Source organism: Taudactylus pleione, unplaced genomic scaffold (genome assembly GCF_031769625.1).
Source record: "Taudactylus pleione unplaced genomic scaffold, aTauple2 ptg000318l, whole genome shotgun sequence".
NCBI lineage: Eukaryota > Metazoa > Chordata > Amphibia > Anura > Myobatrachidae > Taudactylus > Taudactylus pleione.
The window spans coordinates 1,303,824-1,316,098 of record NW_028284719.1 but is presented as its reverse complement, the minus strand read 5'-3'; positions in this window follow the sequence as shown (position 1 = coordinate 1,316,098).

Genomic DNA, 12,275 nt, shown 5'->3' with positions numbered 1-12,275 from the left:
AGGGAAGGAGCAGGGTGATGGAGGAGAGGATGTGACAGGGGTGTGAGGGAAGGAGCACGGTGATGGAGGAGAGGATGTGGCTGGGATGTGAGTGAAGGAGCAGGGTGATGGAGGCGTGGCGGGGGTGTGAGGGAAGGAGCAGGGTGATAGAGGAGAAGATGTGGCTGGGGAGTGAGGGAAGGAGCAGGGTGATGGAGGAGAGGATGTGGCTGGGGTGTGATGGAAGGAGCAGGGTGATGGAGGAGAGGATGTGACTGGGGTGTGAGGGAAGGAGCAGGGTGATGGAGGAGAGGAGGTGGCTGGGGTGTGAGGGAACGAGCAGGGTGATGGAGGCGGAAAAGGGCTGGGGTGTGAGGGAAGGAGCAGGGTAATAGAGGGGAGGATGTGGCTCAGGTGTGAGGGAAGGAGCAGAGTGATAGAGGAGAGGATGTGGCTGGGGTTTGAAGGAAGGAGCAGGGTGATGGAGGTGTGGCTGAGGTGTGAGGGAAGGAGCAGGGTGATGGAGGAGAGGATAGGCCTGGGGTGTGAGGGAAGGAGCAGGGTGATGGAGGAGAGGACGTGGATGGGATGTGAGGGAAGGAGCAGGGTGATAGAGGAGAGGATGTGGATGGGGTGTGAGGGAAGAAGCAAGGTGATGGAGGAGAGGATGTGGATGGGGTGTGAGGGAAGGAGCAGGGGGATAGAAGAGAGGATGTGGATGGGCTGTGAGGGAAGAAGCAGGGTGATGGAGCAGAGGATGTGGATGGGGTGTGAGGGAAGGAGCAGGGTGATGGAGGTGGGAAAGGGCTGGGGTGTGAGGGAAGGAGCAGGGTTATAGAGGAGAGGATGTGGCTGGGGTGTGAGGGAAGGAGCAGGGTGATGGACGCGTGGCTGGAGTTTGAGGGAAGGAACAGGGTGATAGAGGAGAGGATGTGGCTGGGGTGTGAGGGAAGGAGCAGGGTGATGGAGGAGAGGATGTGGCTGCGGAGTGAAGGAAGGAGCAGGGTGATGGAGGAGAGGATGTGGAAGGGGTTTGAGGGAAGGAGCAGGGTGATAGAGGAGAGGATGTGGCTGGGGTGTGAGGGAAGGAGCAGGGTGATGGAGGATAGGATGTGGCTGGGAATGTGAGCGAAGGAGCAGGGTGATGGAGGAGAGGATAGGGCTGGGGTGTGAGGGAAGGAGCAGGGTGATGGAGGCATGGCTGGGGTGAGAGGGAAGGAGCAGGGTGATGGAGCCATGGCTGGTGTGTGAGGGAAGGAGCAGGGTGATAGAGGAGAGGATGTGGCTGGGGTGTGAGGGAAGGAGCAGGGTAATGGAGGATAGGATGTGGATGGGATGGGAGGGAAGGAGCAGAGTGATAGGGAGACGATGTGGCTGGGGTTTGAGGGAAGGAGCAGGGTGATGGAGGCATGGCTGTGGTGTGAGGGAAGGAGCAGGGTGATGAAGGACAGGATAGGGCTGGGGTTGTTAGGGAAGGAGCAGGGTGATGGAGGAGAGGATGTGGCTGGGGTGTGAGGGAAGGAGCAGTGTGATTGAGGAAAGGATGTGGCTGGGGTGTGAGGGAAGGAGCAGGGTGATGGAGGAGAGGATGTGGCTGGGGTGTGAGGGATGGAGCAGGGTGATGGAGGATAGGATGTGGCTGGGATGTGAGCGAAGGAGCAGGGTGATGGAGGTGTGGCTGGGGTGTGGGAAGGAGCAGGGTGATGGAGGAGAGGATGTGGCTGGGGTGTGAGGGAAGGAGCAGGGTGATGGAGGAGAGGATGTGGCTGGGATGTGAGGGAAGGAGCAGGGTGATGGAGGAGAGGATATGGCTGGAGTGTGAGGGAAGGAGCAGGTTAATGGAGGCGAGGATGTGGTTGGGGTGTGAGGGAAGGAGCAGGGTGAAGGAGGAGAGAATGTGGATGGGGTGTGAGGGAAGGAGCAGAGTGATGGAGGAGAGGAGAGGGCTGAGGTGTGAGGGAAGGAGCAGGGTGATGGAGGAGAGTATGTGGATGGGGTGTGGGGGAAGAAGCAGGGTGATGGAGGAGAGGATGTGGATGGGGTGTGAGGGAAAGAGCATGTTGATGTAGGGAGGACGTGGATGGGATGGGAGGGAAGGAACAGGGTGATGGAGGAGAGGATGTGGCTGGGGTCTGAGGGAAGGAGCAGGGTGATGGAGGCGGGAAAGGGCTGGGGTGTGAGGGAAGGAGCAGGGTGATAGAGAGGATGTGGCTGGGGTTTGAGGGAAGGAGCAGGGTGATGGAGGTGTGGCTGAGGTGTGAGGGAAGGAGCAGGGTGATGGAGGAGAGCATAGGGCTGGGGTGAGAGGAAAGGAGCAGAGTGATGGAGGAGTGGACGTGGATGGGATGTGAGGGAAGGAGCAGGGTGATAGAGGAGAGGATGTGGATGGGGTTTGAGGAAAGAAGCAGGGTGATGGAGGAGAGTATGTGGATGGGGTGTGAGGGAAGGAACAGGGTGATAGAGGAGAGGATGTAGCTGGGTTGTGAGGGAATGAGCAGGTTGATGGAGGCGGAAAAGGGCTGGGGTGTGAGTGAAGGAGCAGGGTGATAGAGGAGAGGATGTGGCTCGGGTGTGAGGGAAGGAGCAGGGTGATAGAGGAGAGGATGTGGCTGGGGTTTGAGGGAAGGAGCAGGGTGATGGAGGTGTGGCTGAGGTGTGAGGGAAGGAGCAGGGTGATGGAGGAGAGGATTGGCCTGGGGTGTGAGGGAAGGAGCAGGGTGATGGAGGAGAGGACTTGGATGGGATGTGAGGGAAGGAGCAGGGTGATAGAGGAGAGGATGTGGATGGGGTGTGAGGGAAGAAGCAAGGTGAAGGAGAGGATGTGGATGGGGTGTGAGGGAAGGAGCAGGGTGATGGAGGAGAGGATGTGGCTGGGGTGTGAGGGAAGGAGCAGGGGGATAGAGGAGAGGATGTGGATGGGGTGTGAGGGAACAAGCAGGGTGATGGAGCAGAGGATGGGGTGTGAGGGAAGGAGCAGGGTGATGGAGGCGGGAAAGGGCTGGGGTGTGAGGGAAGGAGCAGGGTGATAAAGGAGAGGATGTGGCTGGGGTGTGAGGGAAGGAGCAGGGTGATGGACGCGTGGCTGGGGTTTTGAGAGAAGGAGCAGGGTGATAGAGGAGAGGATGTGGCTGGGGTGTGAGGGAAGGAGCAGGGTGATGGAGGAGAGGATGTGGCTGGGGTATGAGGGAAGGAGCAGGGTGATGGAGGAGAGGATGTGGAAGGGGTGTGAGGGAAGGAGCAGGGTGATAGAGGAGAGGATGTGGCTGGGGTGTGAGGGAAGGAGCAGGGTGATGGAGGAGAGGATGTGGCTGGGATGTGAGCAAAGGAGCAGGGTGATGGAGGAGAGGATAGGGCTGTGGTGTGAGGGAAGGAGCAGGGTGATGGAGGCATGGCTGGGGTGAGAGGGAAGGAGCAGGGTGATGGAGGCGGGAAAGGGCAGGGGTTTGATGGAAGGAGCAGGGTGATGGAGGCGTGGCTGGGGTGTGAGGGAAGGAGCAGGGTGATGGAGGAGAGGATGTGGCTGGGGTGTGAGGGAAGGAGCAGGGTGATGGAGGAGAGGATGTGGCTGGGGTGTGAGGGAAGGAGCAGGGTAATGGAGAGGATGTGGATGGGAGGGAAGGAGCAGAGTGATAGAGGAGACGATGTGGCTGGGGTTTGAGGGAAGGAGCAGGGTGATGGAGGCATGGCTGTGGTGTGAGGAAAGGAGCAGGGTGATGAAGGAGAGTATAGGGCTGGGGTTGTTAGGGAAGGAGCAGGGTGATGGAGGAGAGGATGTGGCTGGGGTGTGAGGGAAGGAGCAGGGTGATTGAGGAAAGGATGTGGCTGGGGTGTGAGGGAAGGAGCAGGGTGACGGAGGAGAGGATGTGGCTGGGGTGTGAGTGAAGGAGCAGGGTGATGGAGGATTGGATGTGGCTGGGATGTGAGCGAAGGAGCAGGGTGATGGAGGCGTGGCTGGGGTGTGGGAAGGAGCAGGGTGATGGAGGAGAGGATGTGGCTGGGGTCTGAGGGAAGGAGCAGGGTGATGGAGGAGAGGATGTGGATGGGATGTGAGGGAAGGAGCAGGGTGATAGAGGAGAGGATGTGGATGGGATGTGAGGGAAGGAGCAGGGTGATAGAGGAGAGGATGTGGCTGGGGTGTGAGGGAAGGAGCAGGGTGATGGAGGATAGGATGTGGCTGGGATGTGAGCAAAGGAGCAGGGTGATGGAGGCGTGGCTGGGGTGTGAGGGAAGGAGCAGGGTGATGGACGAGAGGATGTGGCTGGGGTGTGAGGGAAGGAGCAGGGTGATGGAGGATAGGATGTGGCTGGGATGTGAGCAAAGGAGCAGGGTGATGGATGCGTGGCTGGGGTGTGAGGGAAGGAGCAGGGTGATGGACGAGAGGATGTGGCTGGGGTGTGAGGGAAGGAGCAGGGTGATGGAGGATAGGATGTGGCTGGGATGTGAGCGAAGGAGCAGGGTGATGGAGGCGTGGCTGGGGTCTGAGGGAAGGAGCAGGGTGATGGAGGAGAGGATGTGGATGGGATGTGAGGGAAGGAGCAGGGTGATAGAGGAGAGGATGTGGATGGGATGTGAGGGAAGGAGCAGGGTGATAGAGGAGAGGATGTGGCTGGGGTGTGAGTGAAGGAGCAGGGTGATGGAGGAGAGGATGTGGATGGGATGTGAGGGAAGGAGCAGGGTGATAGAGGAGAGGATGTGGCTGGGGTGTGAGGGAAGGAGCAGGGTGATGGAGGAGAGGATATGGCTGGAGTGTTAGGGAAGGAGCAGGGTAATGGAGGTTGAGGATGTGGTTGGGGTATGAGGGAAGGAGCAGGGTGATGGAGGAGAGAATGTGGATGGGGTGTGAGGGAAGGAGCAGAGTGATGGAGGAGAGGATAGGGCTGAGGTGTGAGGGAAGGAGCAGGGTGATGGAGGAGAGAATGTGGATGGGGTGTGAGGGAAGAATCAGGGTGATGGAGGAGAGGATGTGGATGGGGTGTGAGGGAAGGAGCAGGGTGATGGAGGAGGGGATAGGGCTGGGGTGTGAGGGAAGGAGCAGGGTGATGGAGGAGAGGATGTGGATGGGATGTGAGGGAAGGAGCAGGGTGATAGAGGAGAGGATGTGGCTGGGGTGTGAGGGAAGGAGCAGGGTGATGGAGGCGTGGCTGGGGTGTGAGGGAAGGAGCAGGGTGATGGAGGAGAGGATGTGGCTGGGATGTGAGGGATGGAGAAGGGTGATGGAGGAGAGGATGTGGCTGGGATGTGAGGGAAGGAGCAGGGTGATGGAGGAGAACATGTGGCTGGTCTGTGAGGGAAGGAGCAGGGTGATGGAGGAGGGGATAGGGCTGGGGTGTGAGGGAAGGAGCAGGGTGATGGAGGAGAGGATGTGGATGGGATGTGAGGGAAGGAGCAGGGTGATAGAGGAGAGGATGTGGCTGGGGTGTGAGGGAAGGAGCAGGGTGATGGAGGCGTGGCTGGGGTGTGAGGGAAGGAGCAGGGTGATGGAGGAGAGGATGTGGCTGGGATGTGAGGGATGGAGAAGGGTGATGGAGGAGAGGATGTGGCTGGGATGTGAGGGAAGGAGAAGGGTGATGGAGTAGAGGATATGGATGATGTGTGAGGGAAGGAGCAGGGTGATGGAGGAGAGGATGTGGCTGGGGTGTGAGGGAAGGGGCAGAATGATGGTGGATAGAATGTAGCTGGGATGTGAGGGAAGGAGCAGGGTGATGGAGAACATGTGGCTGGGGTGTGAGGGAAGGAGCAGGGTGATGGAGGAGAGGATGTGGCTGGATTGTGAGGGAAGGAGCAGGGTGATGGAGCAGAGGATGTGGATGGGGTGTGAGGGAAGAAGCAGGGTGATGGAGGAGAGGATGTGGATGGGGTGTGAGGGAAGGAGCAGGGTGATGGAGGCGGGAAAGGGCTGGGGTGTGAGGGAAGGAGCATGGTGATAGAGGAGATAATGTGGCTGGGGTGTGATGGAAGGAGCAGGGTGATAGAGGAGAGGTAGTGGCTGGTGTGTGATGGAAGGAGCAGGGTGGTGGAGGATAGGATGTGGCTGGGATGTGAGCGAAGGAGCAGGGTGATAGAGGAGAGGATGTGGCTGGGGTGTGAGGGAACGAGCAGGGTGATGGTGGAGAGGATAAGGCTGGGGTGTGAGGGAAGGAGTTGGGTGATGGAGGAGAGGATGTGGATGGGATGTGAGGGAAGGAACAGGGTGATGGAGGAGATGTTAGGGCTGGGTTGTGAGGCTTGGAAGACAATGGAGGGGGCCAAGTTGTGTGGAAATGAGGATGATGGAGGAGAAGATGTGAGGGAAGAGGGTGATCAGTAACTAATCAAGCTTTAGACAGGTCAGACTGCACTGGTGAGGAATTCGCGCTCACTGGAATAGTGACGTCAGGTGTAGGATAAAGTCCTACCGGATGAAACGCGTTGGTGTTTAGACTACCCCTGACGTCACTATTCCAGTGAGCGCGAATTCCTCTCCATGAGAATGGCAGATTTCCTCCAGGCAGAAGAGTGCAGAAAGGCGCTGCTCCGGCGAGCCACTGATATTACAAGCGGCAGACGGAATTGTCATACAGCTGATTATACTGCAGCCGCCTGGACACACCCAGCCCCCGCACGGAGAAGATCTTACACAGGGAAAGGTAGGGTCAGTTTATCCCACTTACCCTGGTATCCAGCGCCCACGTCTTAATGGGGAAACCTTTTCAGGACACTTCATTTTTCACTGAAAGCGCTTAAACATTTATCTACGTTATATGTATTGAGTGTTATTGTGTGTATGTTTCACTATTGCTGGAATTACATTTAAGCACTATCCACTATACAAGCGCTTCTTTAGCATACATTAAATATATGAAGACTATATGGTCATAGAAATTCAGAGATATTAGTTGCATGCATTTGCAAATACATGGAAGGCTGCTAGGCCTCGTCACGGCTTCTCTGTCACTAGCAGTCCCTAACATTAGGAGGTTCACGTCAGGGGCGAAGTGCACCCCGAAAAACGTCCAGCCCAGGACCCCCCTAGGGCATCACATGAAAAATGGAAAAAGAGTGACAGTGCAGTGTAAAGTATAGGTGTGTAAGGCTAATTAATGAGTGTTGGAAAAAGGGGTTAAAATATATGTGAAATATTACATGAAAAAAATACAAACATAATATGTGATGTGCACTTCACCCCGGACGTGAACCTCCTAATGTTAGGGACTGCTATTCAGTGTGCTGAGGAACAATAGGGGGTTAAATCCCCCTCCTTTTTCTACTTAGTATGACGAGGAATGTTTTTTAATATACCCATGCGTACGCTTCGTATTGCGCGTGCGCGAACTAGAATGAGCAATCTGGAAACTCTCGCTCACCAAGCATAGACAGCCCAGCTGAATGAGTGACAGGTCAAGCCGTTTGAGGGTGGTAACTGGGGCAGGCCACTGGAAACGGGGGAGTTGAGGTGCGAACGCAGGCGTGCCTGAGAATGTTAATGCCATTTCAGAGGCGTGCATAAATAACAGCCAGCGTCATAGTACACGTCACTTGGTTGAAACAAACACTAAAGTGCTCGCAGTGCTTGCGGCAGGGTATAGTCAACCTCAAGCGCTGATGTACCAATGGTTTCATGCGCTTACAGGAGATGACGTACGCAAGTGGGCGTCTTAAGACAGGCTGGTGGGCGTCTACATACACAAAGTGATCGCTCGCCAAGACATAGTGGGCATGCTTATGACTTGCCCTGCGATGGCCTGCCTTGACATCACTTAGCCGAATTTCCATACGCTGGGAGCGAGTGGACCCAATTAGCCTACCAGTATATTTTTGGAAGGTGGGAGGAAACTGGAGCATCCAGAGGAAACCCACGCAAGCACAGGGAGAATATACAAACTCCACACAGTTAGGGCCGTAGTGGGAATCTAACCCACAACCTCAGTCCTGTGAGGCAGTAATGCTAACCATTACACCGTCTGTGCTGTTACTAATGTTATATAGAAATATCCTGCAACAAGCATTTAAATATAGACACGCCTTTGGGTGGAGCATGACACGCCCCCTCAATGGCGCTTGCGTGGAGCATTCTACTACCAACTATAACCTCCCTGAAACTAGTTTTCAAAAGTAGGCAAGTATGTGACAGGTTTGACCATGTGTAACCAGGTTGCCCCACTTTCATGCTGAACTTTATACATTTTGTTTTCCAACTGCGAACTATAAACCTGGAACAGAGGCCCTGATTCAGAGCCGCTCGCAAAAAGCGAGCGATCGCTCTGAATCAGGGCAGCCGCTTTTTTTACATAAACAGGCCTCCTGGCGGCTCGCTAAGCTGTGGGTGACCACCCACAGCTTTTGCGAGCGGCCAGGTGATGGTCGCGACCATCATGCTTGCGACGAGACCCTTGTGGTAGGGTCTCATCTGCCGCAAGCCCCAGTGAGCTTCTGGCTCTAATAGAGCGGGAAGCTCACTACTGACATCACTGGTGATGTCAGTAGGGCTGCCCTCAAACAGCAGGCATTCCTTCAGGAACGCCTCCGTTTGGTCAGCCACCCCCCCTCCCCACCTACAAAACGGGGCGAGCTGTCGATCAACATCGACAGCCGCCCCGTTTGTAGCAAGCCCCGGAGCGAGTGATTTTCTCAATCGCTCCAGGGCTCGCGTGCGCACTGCCCGGCCATCGACCCGCTTGCGAGCGCATAGCACTTGCGAGCGGGTCTGAATCAGGCCCAGAGTACTTGCAACTCTGTGCTGTTCAAAGTTTGGTTTTGAAAAAAAAAAATATGTTAACAAATGCTAATTTTAATAAAACTTTGAACAAAATCTGTAAATCTCAAACCACAGTTTAAATTGGTGGCTTTTAGATGATCATAGAACAAACATGTTTGTGGCCATCAACCTGGTGAAATTTGTAATTTCAACCTGGTTTGAACTTTTTGTGTAACTCTCCACAATGTTGGTCTCACACTGTAAACACACAAATGTAAAACTTGTACTGTACTACCACGCTTTACCAGTAGAGGGCAACAGTAACAAAGTGTTTGATTTCAAGATTACGAAAACCTAAAATTCAAGTTGCCTCATGTAAAAGTATTAAGGGTTTATAAATAACTCGCTGCTGTTAATGAGCTTTACAGCGACTAATGGATTCCCAAAAAGTACAATAATAAGAATATACTGTAGGTACTATCTCACCATTATGATGTAAAATGTTAACATCATATTCTAAAATTTTAGAAATCAATCAACAAGCTCCACTTGTCGTGTGTCACTGTGCGCTACTAGTACAATAGGCTTTATCGGTAAAAGTACAATGCATACATATTTGCTTACGTTCCCAGAATGCCCCGTACACCTACAGCCAGGGCTACCATCAGAAATTGTGGGGCCCGGGACTGACAAAATAGGCAGCCCCCCCCCCATATAGTACAGAAACTGTGAGCCGGTAGAGGGCGCGGACTGCAGTGAATGGCAGGTACGGCTAGTACCACCCCCAGGTGATTCCGCCTTGTGTGGCCGCAAACCACTCCTTATGGCCCTGTATATCGATATGCAACTGCACGTGCATCATATGTGCCTGGTTTGCTGCAGACGGTTGTATGCAGTGCCCCTTATGCAGTGCCCCCTGAAGTAGTACCCCTTATGCAGTGCCCCCTGAAGTAGTACCCCTTATGCAGTGCCCCCTAAAGTAGTGCCTCTTATGCAGTGCCCCCTGAAGTAGTACCCCTTATGCAGTGCCCACTAAAGTAGTACCCCTTATGCAGTGCCCCCTAAAGTAGTGCCCCTTATGCAGTGCCCCCTATGAAGTGCCCAATAAAGTAGTGCCCCTTATGCAGTGCTCCCTAAAATAGTGCCCATTATGCAGTGCCCCTTAAAGTAATGCCCCTTATGCAGTGCCCCCTAAAGTAGTACCCTTTATGCAGTGCCCACTAAAGTAATGCCTCTTATGCAGTGCCCCCTAAAGTAGTACCCCTTATGCAGTGCCCACTAAAGTAATGCCCCTTATGCAGTGCCAACTAAAGTAGTACCCCTTATGCAGTGCCCACTAAAGTAATGCCCCTTATGCAGTACCCCCTAAAATAGTGCCCCTTATGCAGTGCTGACTAAAGTAGTGCCCCTGTGGTTTTTCCCCATAAGCAGGCCCCCAGCCCAGTACCTCACCACGCTCCCGCTGCCGCACCGCCGCTGCCTCTCTGAGTCGATCGGATGACGCGCACCTCACATCACGCGCTCCTCACATCACTGGGAACGCTGGCCTCTGAAGCACGAACGCTTCAGAGGCCAGCGTTCCCAGTGATTCACTGCGCGGGTGACATCATGACGTCACCCGAGCAGTGCGTCACTGGGAACGCTGGCCTCGCGCTTCAGAGGCCAGCGTTCCCAGTTCACAGATACAAGCATCGGCTGGTGGTGCAGCAGCAGCGGCGGGTTGGGGGCGTAGGACAGGAGGCCCCTTTAGCTTGCTTCGGCGGTAGCGGCAGGCGGGTGGTTGGAGGTGGCCGGGCCCCCCTCCTCGGTCGGGTGCCCGGGCCCGGTACAGTAGTCCCCACAGTCCCCCCCTGATGGCGGCCCTGCCTACAGCTCGGAAGTCCCAAAAGGAGACCAGTAGTAGAACATAGGATAGTGACACATCACTGAAACGTGTCTATAGCACACGTTATATTTCATATATATTTACCAATATTCCGGCAATTGTGAGAACAATTCCTTACTGTGGCTGGGACACCATTTCATTAAAAGTCAGTACGTTTTAAAAGTTAATTTGAAAATAAAAAAGTTTTTACAAGACAGCTCTCACTGCACCTTTTCAGTTCCTCTTAAGGGGTCCATACATCTGCAACTGATTGCCGCAATTCCCCGATCCCACAACGCCTTGGCCTGAGGCATCGAGGAAATCTAACGTGTTGGATTTCCCTGATTTAACAATTCCGACAAAAAAACATGATCGAGATCGGCGAGTCCGGGAATTCTATCGTACACAATAGAAATTTGGTGGAAATTGGTATATTTTTTTAACACACGTGTCAATAAATCCAATCATACAATGACATCTTCATGCGTGTGCCCCCAAGATAATATGTGTCAGGAGATATTATATGCCAGTCTCATAGCTACATGGCATGGTGGTTCACTGGCGGGCTAGGCAAGGAGAAACAATAAAGTCCTGAGACCTATTGGGTGATATTGAGCATTGGGTCAAGGTGACTAGCGCCCGGGGTATGAGCAGTGGTCTGTAGGTTACTCTGCAGTAGTTGGTTCCAATGGACTAGCCATAAAGTTAGAGCCTTTATCCAGGAGCCCAGAAATACAGTGTCTCAAGAACCGAACTTTGATTAAGCCAAAAGAACAATAGTTGATAGTGTCAAATGGCTACTAAAGACCCCGTAGTAGTGTCACCCACCTGTCCTGTAAGAATATATATAGTCTTTATTTCTATGCTCTTATATATCCATCAATTTCAAAGCAATTAGTGTGATGTCCCCTTGGAAATAACATATTGTGTTTGCCATTACTCCTTTTGTATGATATGTAGGTCTATAAGCCGCAATCAATACCTAAGGAAAGTGGTTACTGCCTCCAGACAACGAGGAAGGCATTACAGAGGAACGGGCTGGGGATACTCTACAAGTGGTTTCTTAGATGACAAGAACAATGATGGCTGACAGAAATTAGTGTCTGCATACAATAAGCCACCAAGGGTTCCCCTTAGTGATAGATCCTAATATACGCCCGCTGGTCTATTGCTGGATTTCTCCTCCTCACAAAAGTTTGATGATCTGGGAGTCTATACAGGACCTGCTTTATCAGCCAATCTCTGACCAATCATAATCACCGTGATCTACATACATTATTATTATTATTATCCTTTATTTATATGGCGCCACAAAGGTTCTGCAGCGTCTTACACAGTACATAAATGAGCACACAAGAAAAACAGTTAATAGTAATATACAACAATACAGGACAAGGACATGGTTTATGCACATACCTGCATAACACAAGCTGCAGGGCCTCAGCAACCAAATGTTAGGTGCCAATTGGGGAGTAAGGAGTAAAAGATACTATAAGTAGGGGGAGGAGAAGCACGTGAGGAATCAGGGCCCTGCTCGTGAGAGTTTACATTCTAAAGGGGAGGGGCATACAGACAGGGGCGACACAGAGGGGTAGATAGTGAGGAAGGAGCATGGAGCAGTGGGTTAGGATATGTGCTGCGGAATGTGTGTGTATAAGATGACCTGATGTAATGTCAAGCTTAAATTCTTCATACATCTATCCCTATGAGAGAAAATAGATTCTGTTTATGTGTTATTTACATGAGAGATGTACAAAA